At 38.3% G+C, this 27680-nt stretch overlaps 1 protein-coding gene across 17 annotated transcripts in view; it reads right to left on the reverse strand.

Moving 5' to 3' along the window:
- The window catches only part of LOC128103590 (uncharacterized), a 69242-nt gene that overhangs the window by 22437 nt on the left and 19125 nt on the right, over window positions 1-27680 (reverse strand). For 8 of the 17 annotated variants that reach the window (XR_008215720.1, XR_008215719.1, XR_008215730.1 and 5 more), the window contains one exon: window positions 26165-26250. The exons of 1 other annotated variant lie outside the window; for it this stretch is intronic. The gene's annotated coding sequence lies outside the window, so the exon portion shown is untranslated. Of the gene's footprint in view, window positions 1-6832; window positions 14993-23341; window positions 25638-26164; window positions 26251-27680 lie in introns of those variants that run through there. 8 more of the 17 variants (XR_008215728.1, XR_008215721.1, XR_008215725.1 and 5 more) reach the window with 3 other exon arrangements.

Genomic DNA, 27680 nt, shown 5'->3' on the forward strand with positions numbered 1-27680 from the left:
CTCTAAGAACATCATCCATGGTACCTGATTTTATACAGGCAATAATGCCCAGTAGTATGGCTACAAACACCACATGAGGGTTCTTCCCTTCTTGAATCTCCCTTTTCCTGGTTAAAAAAAAAAAAAAGAGAACTCTCATCCATAATGAGGTATCCCAGATGTTCTCAGGAGATATCCAGGACACTATAGCAGAGGCTTCAGCCCAAAAACTGATCAGGTGAGTGTAGATGAACTTCTAAACGGTCTTATTAAATAAAAACACTGGGCCAAATATAGGGGGAAAAGACTTAGAGAGATCAGAGAAATAGGGAAAGCCACCAGCCAACCTTACCTCACCAACTCTGCAGCTTCCGAATGCGAGCTACTTCCTCTTTACTCACATCTATATGCCTTGCTGTTCTGCCATCTGATTCGCTCTCTGTTCAGCTACACCACTTCCTCTTCCTACACAGCTCTGTCACTTCCTGTCTGTCTGTACAGACCTCCAGACCTCCATGGTTAACTAATGTTGGAATTAAGGTGTGTGCCACCACACCTGGCTCTGTTTCCAGTGTGGCCTTGAACACACAAAGATCCTGCCTGCTAAGTGATAGAATTAAGGGTGTGTGCTACCACTGCCTGACTTCTTTGTTTACTGATAATGGCTGGCCTTTTCCCTCTGATCTCCAGGCCAGCTTTATTTATTAAAGCACAAATAAAAAATCACCACATGTGAGAGCGTTCGACAAGAATATCTCTGGTCTGTAAAAGAGCTTTAAGTGCCAACATCTGAGGCTCCTTTTTGGAAGAAGGGGAGTTACTCATTATCTGTGAAAGGGGCTAGGGTAAAAGTGCACTCTCCTGGGAGTGCTTAGGTGTACTCAGGGTCTGATGCTGGTGGTGGCTGTCAGCAGGAGCCCAGGATCCAGGTGCCTTCTCTCTCCTGCTTGCCACCACAGCCAGGGAGTTCTCTGAGACTGAGGGAAGAGAGCATATATGTCTCTGGCTGCCCTGCCTCCCCTCTGGCTACCATAGCCACCAGCACAGAATGGTAATGGGGCCGGGGGAGGGGAGTCTGTGGAATTTATAACTTTGCCAGGGAAGTTGGAATAGCCAGCAGGCCTGGGGGGGGGGGCGTGCTGGAAGCGAGGCCACTGCTTCCCAAGGATAGCAGGGAAGCAGGCTGGGCTCAGACTGAGTGCTGGTCTGCACTTGTGCAGCCAGGCTGCAGTCAGTCAATCTGCTCCCCTCTGGGCTGCACTGTGCTGAGACCCTGGATGGTGGGCAAGGACTGCAGGCTATATAAAAGCCTGAAAAGCAAGGTGATGATGGGAACTGCGGGCAGCTGTTGGGGCATGGGCAGGGATGGTGGGGGAAGACAGACAGTTGGACAGTGAAATTAAAGAGAACCAGTGTCCTGCAAGAGGAAAGTTCCCCACTCTCCAGGGAGGGAGCAGGAGATTCCTGTGGGAGAGTAGCCAGAATATTTACTTTGAGTTTAAGAGACAGGCCACCGCCCTAGCAGCTTTTAACTGATGGTCATGTAACCAAATTGAAGAATAAAGACTAAAGGCTTTTGACTATGCCCTGCAGGGCTGTGGGGACCCTCACAGCTGACACAGAGGTCTTCAGTCTCTCCTGGAGAGCAGCCCTGGGCAAGAGACTTCAGTTGGTTCAGCTGTTGAAGATCCTGGAGAGGTCTATGGCCAGGAATGAAAGAAAAGGCTTGTGCGAGTATAAGTGATTTGTGGGGGCCTTCCACGGTTCCCTAGGCCATAGCTGTATGCCCACATGGTGTCTCCAGAGAGAAAACACTGTTGGGGGGTGGGGGGTGGGTCAGTGGGCAGTTCTTGATTCCATTTCCTCGGTGGGCAGCCCTTATGTGGAAACACTGGGATGATCCAAAGTAAACAGGATGTGCCCTAAAGATGAGTGAGGGGAAAGGAATGAGGGGGGGGAGAGAGAGAGAGAGAGAGAGAGAGAGAGAGAGAGAGAGAGAGAGAGAGAGAGAGAGAGAGAGAGAGGGGGGGGGGGGAGGGGAGAGGGGAGAGGGGGAGAGGGGAGAGGGGAGAGGGGAGAGGGGAGAGGGGAGAGGGGAGAGGGGGAGAGGGGAGAGGGGAGAGGGAGAGACCCCAATACTCAACTCTTGCGGTGGGAAACACTGAAAACAGCTGAAGGAGGCAATTCAGATCACTGGAACAAGGTCGGACGGAGTCTGGGCAGCAGAATCGCCAGCAAAAGAGAAAGAAAAACCGCCCCAAAGAGAAAGGTGAGGAGGACCCAGATAGCAAGCTACAGAAGGGGTCCATACATGTTTGGGCACCAGAAATGTAGCTGTTCTGGCTGTACCGACCTGGGTACCCTGGAGGGAAGGGGGTGAGAAGATGCGGAGACAACAACACAAGCTCCTGGAGATTGTAAGCATACTCGTTTATTCAAACAAAGGCTCGGGCTTATATTAGGAAATTGGCAGGCTTTTGCTTCTATGGCTATTGTGGCATTTCTTGATTTGGCCCTGGGTCTTTCATCAGCGGTTGTCATCTTGGGGTCCAGTTTCAGGCTCTTCTGGGTCAAGGTGCTACTGTGCATGTCACAGCTCTTTTGACTTGGGGCTTAACCTGTTCATCTGGCGTGTGGGCCTTATCTGCTTCAACATTTAACCACTGAACCATCTCTCCAGTCCCTATATTTATATGTAAAGTAATTTGGCTACCCAGTGGTACAGTGCTTATATAACAGTAGGCCTTGGGTGTGGGAGAGAGAGAAGGGAGTGATCTTTTAGACACAATGTAATGGGGTCAGACAAATTTCAAAGATGGAATCAATTGTACTGAAGAAGTCTAACCAATTGAACTCACCTTTGAAGTTCGTTCTCTCTATCCTGAGCATTATTTTTATTACTGCTTAACTCCCCCAAAGTGTGATACTGCCATGCTTAGCAATGTTAACTCAAAATTCCTGCTATGAAAAAAGTCACAGGAATATTAATATTTGTAAATATTGGGAACATGTCAAAAAACTCAAGGAGACTTCGGAGGAAGTCAGACTTCTCAGGGAAATTTAGAAAAACAAAGACTAAAAGCAACATGAGAAGAAACTACAATGGTTGAAATTCCTTTTGTCCTGTGCCCGGTGCTCTGTGAAACCAGTCCTGTGCACCATTCATTCACTTTCTGTGATAATACACACCACTTAACACATTTCACAGCTAAAGAACCTGGACCAGTTTCAGAGGATGTAATGTGACTCACTGGGATTTAAGCTCAAAGCTCATGCTATAAGCCTTTTGATTCATTATATGACATTATTATAAAACAGCATTTATAGATAAATGTGTGAGATTTTTCCAAGGAAAGAAGGGGATTGAGATATGGGATTCCAGACATGAAGAAAAAATTCACAGAGATAAAGGCAGAGAATAGCTTATTAAAGGAATCTGAAGGAAGTAGATGGTCAACTAGGTGGGAAGTCCACACCCTTCCTGTCTTCAGCCTCTCTCTCTCTCTCTCTCTCTCTCTCTCTCTCTCTCTCTCTCTCTCTCTCTCTCTCTCTGTCTCTTGCAAACACACACACACACACACACACACACACACACACACTTCCCAGGACAAACCATTCCCTTTACAACACAGATCACAAGAGGGCAGGTAGGGCACTTGAGGATTGAGCTACAGATCCAGCCTGTGTTTTCGCTTTGGAATCTCTTGCTTACCAGTTGCTTTGCTGTAGCTTCCCCATGTGCCACCCTCTACAGTGGGTGCTGACAAGGGGCAGTGCAGTCTCTTCCTTATAAGAGTCTGCTGTATATAATCAAGACACACTGACTAGTACATTAATGGAGTGATTTCTTTTTTTTCAGGGAGGTGAAGGAGAATAAACAATAAAATAAGAGAGGAAGAAAAGAAGAAAGAAAAACATGAATGAAAGGAGGAGAAAAGGGGGAAGAGATGTGGGGGAGGGGGAAAAGGAAAGTTTGCCCCCCCCTCAAAAACTATATATAAGGGGAACACCTCAAAGCTGAAAAGAGGTGCCTGATAGATTGTACCCCCTACAGAGAATGCACCTTCTCAAATTCGTCTTGACTCTTAGCGATAAAGAGCCAATGGCTACTTAAGCCTTATTGATGAGGACAGAATGAACCTTCACCTCCACACACATTCACTTAATCCTTCCAAAAATTCCCAATGGATGAGAAGTGCTTTACAAACCAGCTATTTTCCTCTGAGTGCTATCATTATGGGCCAATTTATTTTAAAGTGTTTCCTAAAAAACATAACCTCCTGACTAATAGGAACCTGCCTGTCAATACAGAAATCCTATGGCAGCCATTCAACAGTGCTGCAGACACACAATACATGTGCATTTGTTGTTTTCATTTATAGTCTGAATGTCGTTTTTGAAAATAACAAAATTTATTTATATAAAGTGTTTCATTTTGGGGATAAAAAGTGTTTCATTTGGGGGATAAAATGAATGGCTATGTTCTTCTAGGAATTATTGCAATTGTAGTTGCTTAGTCCTTTTGGTTGGGGATATTGAAAGACATAGGAAATGTAGAAATGCTATTGTCCTTTAATTAATCCCAAAGCGACAGTCATGGGCACGAAGTCCTGAAGTGTTTGCTACTCACCTGTGCACGGTTCAAAAAATCTACTTAAGAAGCATATATCTGTGTATACAACTTCTCTCTCACTGTATTTTCATTTTGATTGATTTTTATATTTCTCTTCTGAACTTCATGACTTGGAGATAAAATGAACTTGGCACTGACCACTTGATATTACAGAATGTACTGAACACATGCTCTTAAGAGAAAATTGGATCCGTGATGTGACTATTTTTATTTAATGTCAGGTAGTCACAACTTGTTATGACTAGCTTTTCTTACGACTCTGAAATTGTACTGATAATGAGAATTCACTTTGGGTGTTTGGTGCACTCCTGTAGCAGGACTTCATCTGTAAATTACATGATAGGCTGATTCTGCATATAAGTTTCTAATACTGGGATATTGTTTATTTGCAGTTTTATCAATATGAATTAATAAAAATATTGACATTATCTGAATGATGCTCATAGTTCAGGTAACTGTTACACTGATGTCAATTTCCTGGGATGACACTGTATTAAAGTTATGTTATGGGAGATTTTACCACTGGCAGATGTAAATAGAAGGGTATATAAATTATGTATCTTTATCTTTGATTTACTATGACAAAACCCCCCAAGGTAATTGACTCATAAAGATCAATGGCTTATTTACCTCAGAAGTTTAGAGGCTCAAAAGCACAATGCCTGATTCTGGGGAGGTCATCAGGTGTTAGTATTTCATGGAAGGTATGCATGTAGATATTCAGAGAGAAGGAGGGAGGGAGGGAAAGACAGAGAAGAAAGAGAAGGAGAAATTTTGTTGGCATACCCTGATGATGATTAAAGCCTGATTTTTTTTACCTTAACTTCATCTTTTATTTTTTAAATTTTTGACAATTTTCATGCATGTACATAATATACTATGATCATATCCTACACTCATTATACTCAAAAAACAATGAAAATTTCTGTTGAATTTCTAATCTCAATACATAAATAAAATATACCTTAGAGGAAAGGAATATTTTAAGGTCTGATTTTATAGGTCTCCTAATTTCCTATACATTTAGTATATTGGTTGGATGTTGTGTTACTGATACCAGAAAGAGAATTTAATCGTACTTGGCTCCTTGCTCTCCACTGTAGTATCTCCCTAGTAAGATCCTCAGTCCCAGCCAGGCAGTGGTGGTGCATGCCTTTAATCCCAGCACTTGGGAGGCAGAGCCAGGCATATCTCTGTGAGTTTTAGGCCAGCTTTGTCTACAGAGTGAGATCCAGGACAGGCACCAAAACTACATGGAGAAATCCTATCCCCAAAAAACAAAACAAAACAACAACAAACAAAACAAAACAAAAAAAGATTCTTGGTCCCACTGATTACAGGATCACCACCCAGACAGGTTGGCTAAATACAGGATTGATATTGGTATTGTCCCTTTGATATTATAAATATTATAAATAAATAATAAAAGTAAACCATTGATCAGTTATTGCTTTTGTAAATATATTTTTTTTAATTTTATTTATTTATTGTATATACGGTGTTCTGCCTGCATGTATGCCTGCAGGCCAGAAGAGGGCATCAGATCTCATTATAGATGGTTGTGAGCCACCATGTGGTTGCTGGGAATTGAACTCAGGACCTCTGGAAGAACAGCCAGTGCTCTTAACCTCTTAGCCATCTTTCCTGCCCTTGTAAATAATTTTTAATGCTTATTGATACAGATGTATTGTCCAAAGTGATTGGATAAACAATGATAGTTTCATACAAGTATATTATGTACTTTGGTCATATTTGTCCTAATTTGTCCTCTGCCCATTTCCTATCCTGCTTTGCCGAGATGATTTCATTTTTACAGAAATAAGTCCCTCAACTCTTCAACTTTCATGGCATATGTATATGTATATGTGTAATATAATAAAACATATATTATGGAATATATTTTAGATTACTGTAGTTGGTGTTCCTCACCAGGGAAGTAGGTGTTAACATAGCATGGCAAGTATGCTTATAGATATTAAAACACACATACACACACACACACACACACATACACTCATTCACAGAGAGAGGGAGAGAGAAAGAGGGAGGAGAAAGCAAGCACATAATCCCATTCCAGGGCATAGTCCAATGACTTAAATCTGAAATTTTTACTTAACCTGCATTTTTTATTAAGAATATTTTTATTCATTTTACATACCAACCACAGATCCCGCTCTCTTCCCTCCTCCTGCCCCCAAGCTTTCCCCTACTCCAACCTACCCCCTATTCCATCCTCCGACAAGGTAAGCCTCCCATGGGAAGTCATTGAGAAAGAGAGAATCTGTTTTCTCTGGGAATGATCCTGAGATGGGTCATTCGATCCAACCTGGTTGTTTGTGAAAAAATACAAATACAGCAAGATTAAGTGACTTAGCAGTCTGAATTTATGTATCTATCTGTATAATGTTAAATTAAAGAAGAAATCATAAATTTGAGAGGGAATAAAGGGAGTTGAGGAGAGAACAGGATATAAATGTGATGAGAAGAGTTGGGGAAAGGGAAAACAAAACAATTGCATGAAAAAATTAACTAAAAATAAACAAATACATATAACCACCAGAGGAATGATGTAAATACAGTACTCATGTATTAAATTCTCAAAAGATAGATAGATAGATAAATAAATAAATAAATAAAAGCTGTCCCTGTCTGAAGAATGGATCTCTTCTCTTTATAATTATAATGAAATTTCATTTCTCTCTGTAAAATTTTTCATATCATTATTTTGACATCAACCCTTCAGTAAATGCTCACAACAAACCATGAGTCTGTACTAGAAGGTTAAAATACATATGCTTCTAAGGTGTATGTGTTGTTAGAAGTTTTGAGAGTAATTCTGAATTTTACTTGGCCTTGATTACCGATTATTCTACACTCTTTGAGAACAAAATTCCAAAGTTAGCTGCCTGGACTATAAATGAATAGGAAGTTATCTCTCACATAACTGAAAAGTGTCCTGATGAAAGTTCATGTTGAAGTTAAGTTCTAATTAGAGATGGGATCTCTGTAGACATGGGCAGCCTAGAAGAAGCTCTTCAGATCATGTAGGCCTAGAATTTATGGAGGTCTTCTCTGTCTACTAAACACATCATTGGAGACATCAACCAGCATTCCTATACATTTATGATATTATGGTGTGATTATAGGAAAACTGAGACTTGTGGTAATAAAATGATATGATAACAAAGAATAAAATCTTTTCATGATAAGCAATACTTTTGATCATAACAAAGTCATGTTTTCAAACTTGTTAATAGCTTTAGGTTATTTTCAATGAAGCTGATCAAGTTACTAAGAAGCTAAAATCTATGTGAACCTAAGCCTACACTGTTTAACTGCTTTTTGAGGCATTCCAGCATATTGCCTCTAGGTGTCTACTAGTTGTCTCTAAAATGAAAAGGAAATAAATCTTGCAAATTATTTTGCTTGAAAAAAAATGATGCCACATATCATAGGGACCTTATGTTACTTATAGAGTAATTTGGATCTCATATTTCCCCAAAATTATTTGAATTGGATGTGTGCTGAATTGGTAGAACGTATCTGTGGTCTGTCAGCTTTAGCAGACCTCTCTCTGTAGATAGAGCTAAAAGAATATTTGAGAGCCCTAAAGGGCTTAAAGAGTTCACAGTCTCCCCAAAAGGAGCTGTGAGCATGGATGGAGAGAGTATTCCAGAATCATGGTTGGTGGAGGATAGGTACTGACTCACATTGTCACCCTCATTACCTTGAGGGACCTTAACTCAGGCCAAAAGGGGATTATCAAAAAGGGATTGATTCTAAAATGAATTTCCACATGATGAAGGGAGTTGGAGATTTCATTGAAGACATTTTTATGTAGATTTTTGTGGACTTAATCATGAAGGTTAAGAGATAAAGAGAAACGTTCAAACAGAAAATAGAGCACACAGAGAGAATGGATGTGGGGTTCTCTAAGAGAAAGTATCAGAGAGTAAGAAATACCAAAGTGTAAGTATTGGCTCCTCAGGAAGGGCCACAAACAAGGGCCTTAGTGTTAGCCATTTGTGCCATTTTGGGAGTTCTCAAGTTACATCTTGAAAATTTACTAAGAAACCCCCATTTCCTTTTTTTTTTTCTGTTTTGTTAACTGAGAATATAGGAAGGTGACTCCAGAAATGTCTTAGATAGAATTATAATGTGATATAATAAAGTCATAACCCCCTAGGGTTTCAGGAAGATTTTAAATATATGTCATTTCCTTGTAGATGAGATTTATGTTGAGATCCCTAGAAAGTGACTGGGAAGTGAGAAAGGCCATTATTAATTGCTAGATTTCTTGCTTTTTTTGCTAATGTGAGAAGTCAGCTAGGACCGGGATGAAAGACTGCCCTAGAATCTCGCGTCTCCTTTCTATGCTGCTTTGGCATCCGCACAGACCACTGCTGTTTTCACTCCTCTGTTCCATGGTGCAGTCTGATGTATGTTTTTCTCCTTGCAGCACAGTTGCTAGCCTAGGCTACCATCAGGTATCTGTGGCCCCAGCCACGGGAACTGTGTTGGCACCCATGAGAATTTGTTCAGCGGTTAAGGTTCTTCCAACAGCACCTGTTGTAAGATGCTCTGTCACTGTTCCCTTAGGGTGTGCTTCCTCAGTGCGGTGGCTTTACTTGTGCTTGGTAGTTCCATAATCAATAACCTTGTTTCAAGAACCGAGTAATCCGTCCCAGTGACTTACCCTTTTCATTTTGTCTCCAGAAACACAAATGCTTCTTTTCTAGTAATAGATTTTTCAAGTTAATATTGGGTCCCAGAGCTCAATAAACAAACAAACAAATAAATAAATAAACAAACAAACAAATAAATAAATAAATAAAATGATGAATGAATAGATAAATAAAAGCAAAAAAACAAGCAAACAAACACAAAAAAGTCATAAAATATCATTTTAATTATTGCAATTATAACTGAAAGTTAAGAGGCTGAGCTTTATCAATTATTGGCTTGCAAACCATGTCTTAGGCCCTGTGTTAGATCCCCAGCATTGGAAATCTAATAATCTATAACCCAGTATAAGCATAGTGGTGGTCTATCCATCTCACTATAAATATGCTTCACATTCTCTTGTACTTAAGAAAGAAAACTAGTTTTGAACTGAAGAATCTTTCTGTGAAACTAGAAAACATCTAGATAGTCTCTGAAATGACCTGTTTTTTTAAAGTATTTCTTTTATTTTTTTGAGATTATAATATAAGCACATCAATTCCCCCTTCCCTTTACTCCCTATAAACCCTTCTATGTACTCCTACTTGCTCTTTTGAAAATTTGTGTACTCTTTTTAAATTAACTGTTGTTATATGAATATATGTATATGTATAGATTCTCTTTCATTTAAAATGACAGATAACTTTAGTATGTCTACCACCATGACTCCCCCTCCCCCTACCTTTTCTTTTCATGGACTTCCATAGGAAAACATTTAGGCAGTGGGTAATCTGTGTATTAACACCTTAGGTCATGATATACAGCTCTTCTATTCAATATTATGGGTTTTCAGAAGCAGAATTTTTTGATATAAATGACATTTACATCAACAATTTTAACTAAAACTGGCTGTACTCCTCAATGTGTGTGGGCCTCATTCCGTCAGGTGAAGGCCATCACAAAATACAGACTTTGTAAGAAATTAAAACTGTGGACTCAACCAAACTCTTTCTCAAGTCTTCAATTTGCCACAGTATGCTTCTTCAATTATTTTTAATTGGCAATCCTTAAAGATGCTGTGACCCAATCCTTAAAATAAAATTTTTAAAGGATATAGAGAATATATATTCTTTACACATAGAATTTTGTCTGTACACACACACACACACACACACACACTGCTTGCTTGCTCTGTTTCTTTGAAGAATTCAGAAATTTATACCAGGTTTTACCCACTAAGATAGAAATCATGCTATGTCTTTAGTGGATTTAGTGTTACAGACTAAAATGCACTTTACATATAAAACATCTAGATTCATGTTTGTCTCAATAAATGTTCTGACTTATAGGACGAAGCCCTTACTTTTTAAATAATATTTAATCCTCTCATCTCTAGGTCACAAGCATTCTGTGCAAACTTCTTTCCCACTGCATGCACCTTATGCAGGAAGACCCTGCCTTGCCTTCCCTCCCCTAAGTATTATCTTAGAACCCCAGGATTTGTTTTAAAACTCTGAAGATGTAGGGATTAGGCAGATCAGTGGGGGGACAACTTTAGCACAGAAAATTTGCCTTTATATGCTTAAAATTTAACTTTAACTATAAGACACGTGTAACAAAAGGAACGCTTCTTTTCAGTGAAGGCTGCAGAGAAGCTGCCTATACTGAACAGAGTCTCACAAAACAAAATAGATCTGTGTGATTTTTCTCTTTGGTATTAATTTTTAGTGAGTATGCAAAGCAATGGGTTTCCTTATGACATTTTTATACATGTATTGTATTTTGCTATTTTTAACCACACTTTTCTTCCCATCTCTCCCTCCCACCTTCCTTCCTCCCTCCCCTCAACAAAAAGTCTGTCTGCTTTCATTTGAAATCAAAAGACACACACTTGAATGCATATTTCTCTAGTTCCATGTAGACTACCCATAGGAGAAAACATTCATTCACTATTTTCATTTTTGTATTCTTTCATGAATCTCATTTTTCTGACACATAATAATTTAGCCCAATCTTAGGTCTAATGTAATGACTTCATTACATAAATTAAATTAAGGGTGTATCACTACCCTTCAAGATTAAAGTGAATTTGTCCTAATTTTCACAAGTCTATCTTAATAAGAGTGTTTTGTTGTTTTGTTTTGGATCATAAATAAACTGATTAGAGATCATTTCCTGTCAAGAAGCAATGGGTTAGAGTTACTGCCAATATTTTATAATAAATACCCTAAGCATACTCTACCTCTTTTCTGCCATTGGTGCAGACCAGTTGACTAACCAAGCTTCCCTTCAAAGAATAAATATATCATCTCAGACTTGACTAGATAACAGTAAATTTATTTATGTGTTGCTTAAATTATTCAATGTTTTCTTCACTTTAAAAACTATTCTTAATAATAAAGTACTAAAGCACAATACTTTAACCATTCTTTATCCAAACTAAAATACTAAGTGCCTTATTGTTGTCAAAGCTCTTATTTTATTCTGACTGTTTGTTTCTTTACAGTCACATTTCAGTGATTTGATGACATGTTTAGGGATGAAATGTTTGCTAAAACTTTCACAAGGAAAATAAAAGATGCTTTAAAGCCTCCCAGAGCCATTAAAAGGGGATAGTCTGTATGTTTTAAATTTTTCCTCAAGTAAATTTTATTTATTGTGAAAATAACTAGATATTGATGTTTATTTGTATAACAGTTTATGATGATTTTAAAAACAATATCAAGGTCAACAGCTAATTTTCTTAGTGGAAAGGCAGGGCTGACAAGATGGTTCAGGCTGTAAGTGTGGTAAGATGACTCAGTGCATACAGGTATTTTCTGCCAAACCTGATGCAAGTTGGATCCCCAAGGCTCAAGAGGTAGAAATATAGAACCAACGTCTACTAGCTATCCTCTGATTTCCACGTATTCACCATGGTATGCAAACCCCAACAGATAAGTAAAAAGTAATTAAAATCTATTAAAAAGAAAAACATGAACTTATTAAAAGCACAAAGTAATGTTTAATTTTCACAAAGAAGAGAATATCAGTAAGTTACATTGCATCTTGTAACATGAAGTTGAAATTAATTTAAAACCCTGTCTTGTGACAGCAGATAAAACCCATAAATTTAGGGATGTTGGAAAAAAATAAAACCTTTAAGTGTGACTCCTATATATAGGGGCCATGTGAGGGGTAAAATTTTTTTGTTGTTCTTAATCTATGGTAGATAAATCAATATTCAAATTTACTCACTTTCCTTTTTAATAAAAGAAATGAACACAATGCAGTGAGGAAAGTACATGCCTAAAATGCCTAAGCCCTTGCATCAGATCCCACAGTGCCACAAACAAACAAACAAAATGAAAGTAAATAAATTAATGAACAGATAGTTTACTGTGCTATTGTTGCATTGCTACAATCATGTTCATTGTTTAATTGAAGAATAAAGGAAACCAAGATGGGTGGTGGTGACATATGCCTTTAATCCCAGCACTCAGGAGACTGTAGCTAGAAGATTTTTCCAATCCTGCCAAGCCCCTGCAGTTCCATGGCCTGCTTATAAAATAATTACTCAGAAGCTTATACTAATTATAACTGCTCAGCCATTAGCTCAGGCTTTTTACTGACTAGCTTTTACACTTAAATTAACCCATAACTCTTACCTATAGTTAGCTTGTTACCTTTTCTCTGTTCTGCCTTGACATCTTGCTTCCTCTGTGTCTGGCTGGTGACTCCTGATTCAGTCCTTCCTCTTCCCAGAATTCTCCTTGTCTGCTTGCCCTGCCTACACTTCCTGCCTGGCTACTGGCCAATTAGCATTTTATTTATCAAACAATCAGTGCTACACATATTCACAGCATGTAGAACGACATCCCACAGCAGGACACAGAGGCAGAGGCAATGGGATCTCAGAGTTTGAGAGCAGCCTGGTCTACAGATCAAGTTACAGGACAGTCAGGACTACATGGAAAAGCCCTTTCTTGAGAAACTAAAAATTAATTAATTAATTAAATAAATAAATAGATAGATAATTTTTTTAATTAAAAAATTAAAAGCCAAATATCTTGAACTGGAAGAATATCATTGTAAGACTAGGTGTTATCATCTACATTTTGCTTGTAAGATTCCAAGAGTACTTGTTTCTACTTTATCTGCACAATAATTCAGAGACAATCAGTGCTGAGAGGGAAAATTTCCATAGAGGTAACATAATGGACTTCCATTGAGAAATCCCTCATTCCTCAGGAATACACTGCTTGATTTATTAAAAATGTAAGCTTTTACACAGTGATATACTACTTTACAAATTTGTAAACTGAGATTTGGAGAAGAGAGAAAAGTATGTATTCACACATATAGTCAGGAAATAATACTGAGAAACTAATTTTTCTCTCTATTATTACAAGTCCTTATTTTCAAAGATGAAAGATAAGTTGTCAGATGTTATAACACTGACAGTCAAGAAAATGAAGGCAGTATAGATCAACTAACCCCCAAATTAACAAGTAATGAAAAAATGCTGTGAAAGCAGGTCCAGCATCTTAGGAGAACATGTACAATAATAAAACTTGACTGATGCTAACAGACCAAGAAAATTATCATTAAGGTGAAGTGTGAATAAATGAAAAATCTAGGATGGGAGCCAGGAAAATCTCCACTGGCTCAAACCATGCCAAAAAGGGTGCTTCGCATTATTACAGAACTATTTTTACCATTTTAGAATACAAAGTAAACCAAAGCAGAGCAAATGAAACCGGAACAGATCTTAAAGGTCCACTTCAGCTCTCATATAATTCCAGTGTTTAGGTAGTGATTGAAAGCCTACCAAGTAGAAGGACTCACAGAAAGACACGAGCATCTGCAGTAAAGACTGAAATAGCTAGGCATGGTGGCACACACCTCTAAGACCTCCCTAGGAGGCAGAGGAAGGACAGTTGCAAGGACTAAAGTCAGGACAGGCTGTGTAGGTCTATGCCAGACGAGGGAACTACTGAGATGTTATTTCAAAAGCTCAAAGACGGTCTGAGCGTGTAACTTTATAGCAGATATTAGAACTTGGAAGGGCCTGGGTTCAAGCCCAACATGTATGCACACGAAAAGCCTAAGACAATCTTCTCCTCATTATGACAGAACCAATGGGGATCTTACCCTGAGCCCCAGGTAAGAGCTCTGGGTACACACAAGTCCCACTGTACTTGCTACTTTAACTCATTTATTCTTCTTTGTCACCATTGAGAATTTATAACTCATCTCATCCTGGCTGAGTAAATACTTTGAACTCTTGCTCCATGCCTGAAACAAAGGAGATGATATAAGTTGGCATTTGAATGTGGTCAGGATTTCCACAACATAAGTCAAAGCATTTCTCCGAAACACCCCAGGCCTTATGCATCCCTTAGATGAGAATACAAGCTGAATTATTTCACTTTCTAAGCAAAACAATTCAAAAGACACAGGGTATCAGAATAGACTGTGCAGGACTAGCTGTGAAAAGACAGCAGGAAATACAAGAGGTCAGGAGGAGTCAAAGTGAGGTATTCACATCGCCATAGCCATCAACATGCCCCCCTGGGCTAAGCTCTCCTGAGGTTCTGACCTTATCTCACCTTGGAGAAAGTTTCTGTGCAAATGAAAGATACCTCTGATCCTGCAGCAACACTGGAGAGATGTCTTTGGATACGATCCAGAAGGTAGTGAAATCAAAATCATAAATCCCGTGGGTGCTTATCCCCGCTAACAGAGAAAAATAAGGAAGCCTCTGAGTGCTGCAACTGTTTCCATCTGTTCTCTTTATGTGTAACTGATGTAAGAAATTAGTGACTGCCAGAAGTCACTTGGTTTGCAATTACAGTGTTTAATGATATTAGTACAAAGTAGGAAAATGAGCTAGTCTATTCTCTAACAGAAAGCACAGATGAAGGTGAAATCAACTTCTGAGGCACTCTATCACCTATGACACCTTGTCTCATTATCTGAAGTAAAGGAGAGTTCCGACTTAACTTATGAGGCAGATGGAAAATCCCTAAGACCTGCTGACACAGGAGGGAAGGAACCATCAGAGAAACAGCTGATTCTCATGATGAGCCAAAGCAATGGTGTTGTCTCATAGGGTCAAATGGGACATAGACCTTGGAGCGTCAGTCCTAATACAAATTAACCTTTGACCTTTAGTGTTTGTTCCATGTCAAAATCAGGTGCCACCATATCCATCCCGGTTTGTAGCCTGAACCTAGCAGCTCACACATCCATTGGTTCTGACTTTCCTTTAAGCCACCAAGGCATCAGAAGAAACATCATCTTCCCCAGATCTTGATCATCCATTTCCATTTAAAAGGAAGACTTGCACGGGGGATTATGAATCTCTGCCCTGACAAATGCTCACAAGGAAACCACACTCCAACATAATGAAACTGGATGTTCTTGCATAACCCAGTACTATAAATGGTCAAAAACAATGATTCTCCTAGAGTACATACAAAATGTAGAGTTATTTTTATAGATTGTCTTTTAGTGAACGATGTCGGAAAAAAGAAAAACTCACAAGACAAGCAACTGTTGAAAAATATTTTGTCTGTTGGAAGAACTAGATTTTAGTAGAAAATATATGCATTTTATAGAAAAATAGGTATGAGATTTTGAATAACCAATCTGTCACTGTTATCTGAGGACTTAAATACATCCTTTTGAGAAGTCTCCTTCCCAAAGTCTAAAATTCCTAGTGGTAAATATAAACAGTCTAGCTAATTTATACCAAAATATATGTACAAGTGAGCATGAAGATCCTGACATGCAGTAAGTGATTACTAAAGCCCATTTTGACCCTTCAAAATAATCAGATCTTGTACTTTTACTATTTGGGTTGGGGAAGAGAGTCACACAAATCAAATGAATGAATCGTAAAAACTGCAGAGAAATATAACTTTATAATACAATCGTGATCATTTGAAACCCATCACTGGGGTCACACATCATCCGTGTACCCAGGGCTTAGATGAAGAAGGTGAAGGTCATAGGAAGTGCCCATGTTCTGCAAATTCTTTTAGAAAATCAAGCAAGTTTTTTTTTTTTTATTGTCCTTTGTTAAAATGCTCGATAAGGCAGAGTTTGGTTGTTTAATTGTGCAACACTTATACATTTTGCTTTTGAAAGTATAGCAGAAAAACCAGATGTGATGGATGCAACAAATCATTTCATTCTGCTGCTCTTAAGGTTATATTACCAAAGTTAAGGGTTATTGTCTTACATTATCAAATTTAGCAATCGCCCTGCTTTGGAGTTCACAGAACATCTGCAAGTAAAGAAAATTTGGGTACATATATACAAGCCACCTGTGCAGCTTCTGCTGCTGAATTATTTAACTAATATACCTGCTAAATTTTTTTGATTTTGATTTTTGAAAATTTCATACATGAGTATAATACGTCCAACTCTCCCCAACTTACTATGGAACATACAAATGTCCCCGAATCCTCTCTAAACACAAATACATATATAATCCAGTGAAAAAACTTTCATATATGCTATTGTATATCATCCTTATTTATTGTACTTGTTGAAATGAAAAAATACCTTATTATTTTATTTTGAATTATTATAGGGATAAAATATTAATAAATGACATTCACCATGAACACACATTTATTACATTATGAATAACTATATTATTTGTGGCTATAATTTCTGTGGTTTTGCTAAAAATACTAACTTAGGCACTCACGCAAGGTTATTTTTTTCTGTCTTTTTTGACTAAGGTACTTTCAACTAAATATTTATTTGAAGTATTAGAACCGTTCTTTCAGAGATCTCAGAATAAAATCTTTCTACTTGTGGCAACTTCCTTTCTTAGAGTTATATTTTTATATATGCTTTTAGTTATATGATGGAACAAGTAACTACAGAGAGGGCTTTGAAACAGAAAACGTTGTGAGTTCTTGTTTGTTTGTTTGTTTTTTTCTTTTTTTTTTTGAGATCAGTTTACCTGAGATCATGTATACTTACAATCAATGTAAATCAATAGCAATATAATGAACTAGTTTTGTCTTTATGCAAAAGTAAATTTATAGATAGTAATAATTTCACCATTACTGAGCCAAGTTCTTGGTATGATTGGGTTACATCTTAGGTAAGGTACAAATGCATGTATTTATTGCATTACTCATGGTTGGTAATGTATCAGACCTTAGTTGTGAGCTGGAGAGACATCTCAGTATATGGCAGCAAGGTGGGGTCTTGAGTTTTATCCTTAGGACCCACATGGTGAAACAAAAGAAATTATACCACCAAATTTTTGTGACCTCTATATGTGCACTGGAGCACATGTACACCGTTCCCCCTACCCCCACCCCACACACAAAAAGTTTAAAAAGTTTAGTTTCAGTGGGAGGGAGAGGAATAATAGCAAAAAATAATAAATCATATTTATGAAAATATCATAAGGAAACCCATTACTTTATATTTTAGCCTTTGAAAATGTATCTTAAAATGAGAAAGGGACTGGAAAGATGAATTGGAAGTAAAGAACACTTGCTGCTCTTGCAGTGGACCCAGATTTGTTTCCCAGCACCCACGTGACAGCAAAAAGCCTGCTGTAACTCCAGTTTCAATGGTTCTAATACTGTCTTCTGGTCTCTGTGGGTACAAGGTACACACACACACACACACACACACACACACACACACACACATGCAGGCAGGCAAATAGTTATACACATAAAGTATTAAAAATAAATAAATAAATATTTTAAAAAAGTAAAACAAAGAAACAAAAGCTTAATTCCATGCAAAATCGCACTGAGAGAGATTAGAGACCCGACTGAGTCAATAGTCAGATATCGGCTGTCCTAGCTTGAGGATCTGAGTTAGAGCCCAGGTGACCTTGCATGTGTTTGCCATCCCAGCACTGGTGAAGAGTGGACACAGGAAGATCCCTGGAGATCACAGTCCAGTCAGCCTACTGGACCTGAAGAGCTGTGGGTTCAGCAATAAACTCTGTTTCAAAAAATCAGGTGAGAAGACACCTGGCATTGAGTTTTGCTCTACACATGCCTGTGCACCAACATACATGTGTACCCACAAACAGATGCACCCAAACATTTACAAAAATTAAGACAAAAATAGTAAAATTACACTGGAGCTCATAGCTTGACAAAGAGGTATATTTCAGGCACGCTCATTGATAATGCCTTCCACTCACATTAACGATATCATGCTGCAGAAGAATGCAGAGTAGTAAGAACCAGCACACACTGAATACTCAACCTTCCACTCAAGACTGAAGTCTTTCACCCTCACCACATCTTTCATCTCCCAGGTTGTGCAAGGCAGTTTTGGATAGACATTAATCCTTTTTAAATTATCAATGTGATCAAAATATAAAGAAGGAAGAGAACGATTTGTAGGTGAAATTTGAGTATTCTTGGAAGCTAAAGTGTGCCTGAATCTGTTGTATAATGTCTTTAACGCATAAAAGCTTAAATGAATTGGGAAGAGGATGAATGGGAACAAAGCATAATGAGACGTGTATGAAAATGCCATAATCAAATCCGTGTGTGTGTGTGTGTGTGTGTGTGTGTGTGTGTGTGTGTGTGTGTGTGTGTGTTTGTAAATAGATTGAGAGAGAAACTGGGAGGGAGGGAGGAATGGAGGGAGAGAGAGAGAGAACACCAACTGTATGTTAAATCTTTTGGTAAGAACTGTGGACCATGGATTCAAAGATTAAGACAAAAGTATTGCTCACTCTTAATATACAAATTGTTGTGGTGGTTTGAATGAGATATTCTCTACAAATCTTAGGCATTTGAATACTTGGCCCCCAGATGGTGGTGGCTCTTTGTGAAGGATTAAGAGGTGTGGCCCTGCTGAGAGAATTATGGCACTGGGGGCGGGATTTAAAATAACAAAACGCTTCCACTATTTGTGGTTCAAGATGTAAGCTCTCAGCTGCTGCTCAAACTACCAGCCTCTTGCCACCTCCACTGTATCACAGTGAATTCTAAACATCTGCAACTACAAGTCGCAAATCAACTCTTTCTTCTTTAAGTTGTGTTTGTCATAATGTTTAATCAGTGCAGTAGAAAAGTAACTAACGCACTTACATTGGAGGGCAGCATGCAAGTAGGTTGTCTGGGTGGGAATAAGTCAACTATGGGTGGGACAAATTACAAAGTGAAGTCTAGAACGTAGCTAGCAAACTCAGATAGGGAAAAAACACAAGGTCAGGGGAAGCTTTTGAGTAGAAGTGAATTATTCAATGAAAGGTTTTCTCTGGTGATTCCTATTGGAGAACTAACCTCAGTCTCTACTCCGGTGGAAGTGAATTTTTGACTTATGTTCTGTTGTCTTACTATAAGCAACTATAATGACAGTGGCTTAATTGTTATCTTAAATGCCGAGTGGATGGCAGCTTCTCTAAAGGTTGGAATAGAACAAACAGTATAAAACCTGTCTTTGGAGGGATGAAGAACATAAGAAAGTGCTCTCTTGAGAAGAACAAAATTGACATAAATATTAGAATATGGGAGCTTGCCAGATGAGGAAACAAGGAAAATTATTTTAAAAATATAAATATAATTGAGATAACTAGGCAAATACACTCCCCCTTCACTCTGGAAAGTATGTCCACAGTTATATTTCTTCTAGGGGACTATTAATTGTAATGAGTATTTTTTCTGTCCCACCATGAAAGCTTGGCCTTACCTTAGGCTTGTTCCAAACTCTCTCTTATAACTTAAATTAATCCAATTATATTAATCTACATTTTGCCTCTTAGCTTTTTACCTTTCTTTCTTATTCTGTGTGTCTGACTCATTCCATGTTTCTCTTGCACCTAGATTCATCTCCTACTTCCTCTCATCCTGCCTGGAAGTCTTGCCTGTATCTCTTGCCTAGCTATTAACCATTCAGCTCTTTACTAAACCAATCACGACAATATATCTTCATACAGTGACAGTGTACAAATATCTGACCACAATTAATGCCATTCCATTTGGGGTTTAATAAGAGGTAAGACTGGGGAATGTGTCCAGGTAGCTAGGCAGCAGTTTCTATTCAAATGCAGGATTGTATCATAGAAGATTCAGTAGAGAAGGATGAGGTTTCCCTAGAGGAAAAGAGGAGTTAAGCCATGTTGCCCACCTCTAAAACAACAGTGTTAGTTTCTGTGACTGCTAGGGTTTACAGAATAGATGAAAATAAGGCAACTTTTTCTCTGCATTTCTAGGAACTATCTAGATCTGAAGAAAGCAATTCACTCTGTCTTTACCCCATCTCTCGAGCATCTTCCCCCACCCCACTCAAGGTAGTCTGAAAACTTTGTTTGTAAACATCCTGAAGAAACACTGTCTTTCTTGGAAAAAATGCAGAATGCAAAATAAGGATGTGAGTTAATATCATACCTTAGTGTCATCTCACTCAGGGCCTTAAAATCTGACTCATAACCAGCAAGTAAACAAATGGATTTCTCCACTCATTCCTAACTTTCATATACATGACACATGAATAATGGAAGAGAGTGGCTTCCAGGCTGGCTTGCTTTCTCCTTTACTCATTTCCTAGCACCTCTGCAGAATCCTAAGTGCACTGTCATTGTTTTAAGAAAACAAAGCCATGTTTAACTGAGTTTTCAAGACAGAAAACAGCTTTTCTGTTTCGGGGAATTTTTCAAGAGACAGAGTCATCTCTCCTAAGGGATGAATATTTAGTGAATATGATATCCAGACTCAATTATAATGTACCAATTTAGTCTGTATTGCGCCTTATCACATAGCCTTTTAGCACCAAATAAACTGTGAAAAGTTATGCTGTAGTGCAGCTTGGACTTGGTGTCCATGCATAGTGTTTGGCCCCTTATGTACCTAACCTTACTTCTAAAGAAAGAGACATATGTTAGGAAAACCAAAAAGGGACTTTTAAAATTCATTTATTTTTGAGATTATTATTAAATTACATTATTTTATCCTTCTCTCTCCTCCCTCCAATCCCTTCCATATACCTTCCAATTCAAACTCATGGCTTCTTGTTTTATGAATTATTACTCTGTGTATGTGTGTGTGTGTGTGTGTGTGTGTGTGTGTGTGTGTGTGTGTGTGTGTGTCTTTGTATATAAAATTTAGGTAACTGAGATTAGGTTCAACAAAGCTACCTAGATATGTTTTCTCACTGACACCTGAGGTTCAGGCACCAGATGAACAATACAGTGAGTATATGGCCCAGACATTTCATGACCAGCCAACTTTGTGAAAGAAATAAAGGTACACGATGTTCTTTACTGTGGAAAGGCAATAGCTAAGAGAGAAATTCAGGAAAGATGGAACCACAAACGGTATTACCTCAGTATTTGGACTCATAACCCATTTTGATGGTAATAAAGTACAATTTGAGATTTTTTAGATTATACAAAGGTAAAGGTAAATTATAAAAACAGATATTTAAGAGATGGCTTCTGTTAAAATTTAAAAAAAAAAAGATCCATGGAGGCCAACATTCATTCATTCTGGCAAAATGTCACTTTAAAACTGAGTAATAAAGATAAGAAATGGAGAATCTTTAATTCCTGTTAGCAGTAAAATTAATGCTGAATGAAAGGATCAAAGCCAGTCAGAAAGAAGGAGAATGTAAGCAAGGGGCGTACATTCTTTGACTATAAGACTGAACAGAGAAAATGCCAGTCAGTATGCCCACCACAGAGAAGAAGCAGAAGGGAGGGTGCAGAAGAAAAAGAGCTAGTCCAGACATGTAGGCTGTGGTAGAGTGTGAGGCCAGTGCTGCTCTGTACACAAAAGGAAAGCACAGCCTCAGTAGAGCTCTGTCAAGAGTTGTCAACACCGAGGACGATGGAAGAGAGGAACACTGATACAGGTCCACGAGAAGATTTGTTCCTCTAGAAGCTGAATTTATAAGCAGGATATCTGAGAAGACAGATTCATCTAGACTAGTAAAGAAACTCGTGTAATAGCATAGGCAAGAGATCTTACACATTTGGAGTAGGACAATATCAGTGCAGACACACACAAATAATACATACATATACATATATATGATATATATCACATAAGTATGTATGTGTGCAATACACACACACACACACACACACACACACACACACATATATATATATATATAAAATCAGCTGAACTTACTGAGAGATTAGGTTGGTGTTTACTGAGATAGAGGGAGTCATTATACTCCTGGTTGGGTGACTGTCAATGTTACTCATTAGGAGAAATGAAGTATGGATTCCATTCACTACCTGGCAGGGAATGTGCAATGCAGAGATTGTAGAGCCTCCTCAGTCATATATTCTTGCACACATGCAAACACCTTTGCCATTTTATCAAAAACATTGATAAAAATGATAGTGTACCATGAAAGAAGCACAGTGAAATCTGGGTACCCTACATTGAACACAGTCACAGAGTGAATACAGCAGAGAAATCTTCATTATGGATGGATTTTTGTCAACTGATTCACTAGCTTCCCTAATCAGATGCCGGCAAGTGTGGCCTCTCCAGTTCTTCTGAGATGTGGTATTTTAATTCTTCTTGTCTAAAAATTAACTTCTGATATTAACAACAAAGTAAGTTAAGGAGATAGAATTGAACTACTGATACTGTCCAAAATCATGTCATTAGTTCATATATAGGGAAACTGAGTCCCGGGGAACAGATAACATAGCCACAGACACAGCACACTGTAATTGAAATTTTCTTTGGGCCTCCAGTCAGCTCCCAAATAAAACCAAAGAAACTTATTATTAGTTATGAATGTACAATATTAGCTTAGACTTGTCCCACTAGCTCTCTTAACTTAATTTAACCTTTTTCTATTCACCTATGGTTTTGCCTCAGGGCTTTTAAATCTTTCTTTCATTCTGTATGTCTTACTTACCTGCTTCCTTTGTGTCTGACTGGCTGGCCCCTGGTGTCTCCCTGGCATCTCTTCTTTTTTTCTTCTTCTTCCTTTAAGCCTAAATTCCTCCTCCTACTTCTTTTCCCTGCCCAGAACTCCAACCTATACCTTCTCCCTTGCTATTAGCTGCCCAGCTTTTTTTTTTTTTTTTTTTTTTTTTTTTTTTTTTTTTTTTTTTTTTTTTTTGAGACAGGGTTTCTCTGTGTAGCTTTGCGCCTTTCCTGGATCTCGTTCTGTAGACCAGGCTGGCCTCGAACTCACAGAGATCCGCCTGCCTCTGCCTCCCGAGTGCTGAGATTAAAGGCGTGTGCCACCACCGCCCGGCGCTGTCCAGCTTTTTATTAGACCCATGAGGTGCCATAGGCAGGCAAGGTAAAACAGCAACATATCTATAAATAGTTAAACAAATGCATCACATTTTTACATAGCTAAATAAATATTCCACAACATAAACAAATGCAACATTTCTTTACATAGTTAAACAAATGCAATACATCTTTGCATAGTTAAACAAATATTCTGGAATAGCACACCATTCTACAATCTACTTTATCTGAGACAATTATACGCATGCGTTGTCATTCTGTTTAAAAGCTTTCCTAAGTGCTTTTTAGCTTTTTCATTGTTTGGCAAACTCTGTGTTATCATGGGAACAAACCAAATGTAATTTCTCACCACCCAAGTTTACCCCAAACTACTATCTTCTTTCCTAAACTGTATAATTTTTAGATTTCTCTTCTTATTCTCATTTGTGCTATCAATAACACAAATTGGTTGTTTATTCATCTGTGTACAAATTTCACCCCAAGGAACCTAAACATTTAAACATGATTAAAAATAGAAACTACCAGAACAATGTGAATGATCTAGTATTTGACTCAGATAAAATAAAACAAACCACTTGGAGGGATGCTGGAGAGATGGCTCAGCATTAATAGCACTTGATCCTCTTGTATGGAGTCTAGGTTGGATTCCTAGCGCTACATATCTGTTCACAGCTGTATGTAACTCTAGTTGCAGGGGATCTGGCAGCCTCTTCTGGTGTATGGAAGTACTGCATGTGCATACATACAGTACACATACCTACCTGGAGGGAAAGGAACTTGATGGGCTTCTTTGCTTCTTGCTTATACACATGTCTTGAAGAGTGTGATAGTAAACATTAAAAACTATATGTCAGGGAAAAATGGCACCCTTGTAAGCTATATAACTTTAGAGTGTCAAGGAGTCAGGAAAACAAAGACTAGATACTGGGATAGCAAGCCTCACCACCTACACTACACGCGCGCGCGCGCGCACACACACACACACACACACACACACACACACACACACACTCCCTCGGGGAGGTAGGGGAATGGAGAGGGAGGGAGGGAGAGTGGATTTCATGCTGGGTAGGACCTGATTGGGGTTGAAAGTTACAGTCAGACTGCCTGTGAATCTGCATTAATAAGGTTTGGCTAAATTGCATGGCGTAAGGTAAAAATGCAAAAAATCTCTGACCTTGAGTTTCCTTATCCATATAAAAAAGAGAAAGAATAACTGAACTTACTTCATAGTGGTCTTGTGAGAATTGGGTGATCAAATGTAGAATAGTTTTAGATTATTGTTGTCTTAGAGAATGACAGTGTAAATTTTAAGTGTGCTGAGGAGGATGATGAATATGTGAAATAAAAACCTAGAAAATATTGGAAAGACCTGGCTAATCCCCTGTAGATAGAGGTGATTTGTGACTGTACTATTAGAAAACAAGACTTCATCATACATCGCAGCCAAAGAAAACCAGGTTTATAATATTATCCCAAGCAGTCCTTGATTTATTTCTGCAGACAATATCTCCTGCACATCTCTCTCTCTTTATTCTTAGCTAACTAATCAACTGAATAGTCTAAATAATAGACCATAAAATATGTGTAATTATCTTAGTTACTTAGATATTATGTATGAAGTATCAGGTGTCCATGTAGAGGTTAAAAACTGTCTTCATATTCAACGTACATGATCAAGTGCACATATCTCTCAACTGAAGTAGCAGGAAATTTCTTTTTCTTTAGATGGTCAATTATTTAAAAAGTATGGTTTGAGGACCCATGTATAGTGAATGATCTCTCATTAAGGGGTCAGGAGCTCTGGATTTTATTTGATTTTGTCTCCAAGCTATGGTAGTTCTTCACTTAGTAGAGACCATAAAACAAGGGAGCTATACGCCAAAATGTTTTTTTAGTTGGCATTTCCCAATGTCATCCTAAGAAGTTTGAATACCACAGATCTGATTTTATGTCAGTGACTGTCCAGTGTAATGATTACTAACATCCAATGTTGGAAACTATTTAAAAACAGATCTCTCCATTTTATGTGACTCAATAATTGGTTTCAAAGTGGTATATAATGAAGTAAGTCAGAGAAAGTATGAGGAAAGGTGAGTTCTCTAGATGTGATTGCTTCTTGAATCCTGAGTCTGCTGCAAATTTTCCTTCAGAAAAAAATAATAAGTTGGGAGAGTTTGTTCTGTGTATATATTGTTCAAAAACAAATCATTTTTGTCCTGAACAAAAATAACAACAAAAAATATGTGTTCAGTCAATGGCTGTCAGCTACCTTTAGGCAAAGTGTTTAAGGCTCTCTGTCGCTTTCACATTTGCAGCATCATGCATTTTAATTAGGGGTGCTTACAAACCCAGTGCCTTCCTACCTGCCACCTAGAAATGACCGTTTGAATGTTGCAGAAGACAGTCATTCTAGATGAAAAGAACCAAGCATCTCAGAAAAAAAGGACCGAAACTCATGAAATGAGTTTAAAACCTCAGGGATTACAGTGAAAGATTCAATTTGCATTGAGCTGATATAGACATCCCAATGTCAGTGGCTCAATTTCCATATGCAATATTGATGAATATGATCACAGTTACCATTCAAGAGTTTTCCTGTGTGACAGTTTCACTGTACAAATGTTATTTTACAGCTGTGGCAATTTAGATTTGAAAGGTAAAAATAGCATACCTAGAAAATGAGGATTAGAGCCCCCAAGTCTCACTGGAACATTATCTGATGACATTTCCTATGTCCTCGTTCTGTGGCCACACCACCTGTCAAAAAGAAAACCTTTTTGAATACAATAACAAAAATGAAGTGAAGAAGAAAGGGATCACACAACTGATGCAAAAAGATACAGAACCCCAGAAAAAAAATAGTTGTTATCAAAATAGATGGGAAAGGAGAAAAGTAAGGAAAGAAGGAACAAAGGAAGGAAAGAAATGCAGAAGTCAACCTAAAGACACAAAGTGTTTTCGAAAGAGCTGAGAAGCAGCAGGGAGGCACCAAAGACTGGATTTTTGTGACAATGCAGAGGGAGAAGGGAGCAAGAGGGATTTGCTTGTACGCATGTTAAATTCTAACAGCTCCCCTTAAGGAGCACATATTAGTGTCTCTTTTGATCAGTAAGTCAATGTTTCAACGCTGTTATCTCTGCCTTCCTTGTGGCTTTTAATAATCAGTTTTGAAATTGAAGTATTTTTGCAGACATACTAGAAGATGCTCTTCTCACTTGGTTGATCATTTAATCCGCCCTGAAGCTGTCTGTCTGTCTGCAGGACAAGGTTCTCATGCAGATTGAAAACCAGGGAACACCAAGAATGAGGCAGGTGTCTCAGCACAAATTAACTTACATAATGGCCCTGTCAATCTACCCTTCCCTCAGATTCCATTTTATTGGTGTATACTAAACTGGATCAGTCTCTGTTTGAATCTGTTTCATTCCCACTCATCAATCAGTTATCTTAGTTATCTCAGCTTGTTCGAATTCCAAGGAAGTGTTACACTTAATTGCCTGCCATAGCAATTGGAAGAACACTTCTACCACCAGTGGGAAAGACAGATGATGTTGGGCAGACTGGTTGCTGGGAGTACAACAATTAGGAAGCCAGATCAAGGAGCAAATGAAGATCTCTATGTGTTAAGTGGTCATAAGGGTTAATTCCCCTAGAGGTGAGGAAATCAAGGCAGTTTCACAAGGACATGAACTGGTTGGATTCCAAAAGCTGAACCAGAAGTAGGTCACTTCAAGCTGAGGAAAGCATGCAAGCTTATTTGACAAAAGTAACTTAATCTAATTGTATAACTCTGCGTGATTTTTTAGTGGTTGTTTTAAGAGCTTCCTTGAGATTCATCTTAAAAATATGTTGGACCATAATCAATTAGACTTGTCTGCCATGGTTACAACACTGCAGATGAATCTGTGTTAATTGCTACATTCAAATAATTCAAAGGACCTAATGAGCCAAAGGCACCAGAGTCAAAGAAAACGCAAGGATGTTTCACACAGTTGGTGTGGCAAATTGGTTAGCTGAGTGAATTTGAGGGCAAATTTGAAAATATGTTAGATGTAATACTAAGGAAAATATACAATGAGAAAGTACTCATTAACATATTTGTTAATCACTACCCAATGTGAAAGTCTGCTTGAAAAAACGTGTCTGACTTAAGCTGATACATGTTCCATTTGCACAAGTCAGACAGA

Source organism: Peromyscus californicus, unplaced genomic scaffold (assembly GCF_007827085.1).
Source record: "Peromyscus californicus insignis strain IS unplaced genomic scaffold, ASM782708v3 Scaffold_8__1_contigs__length_139910024, whole genome shotgun sequence".
NCBI classification, from domain to species: Eukaryota; Metazoa; Chordata; class Mammalia; order Rodentia; family Cricetidae; genus Peromyscus; species Peromyscus californicus.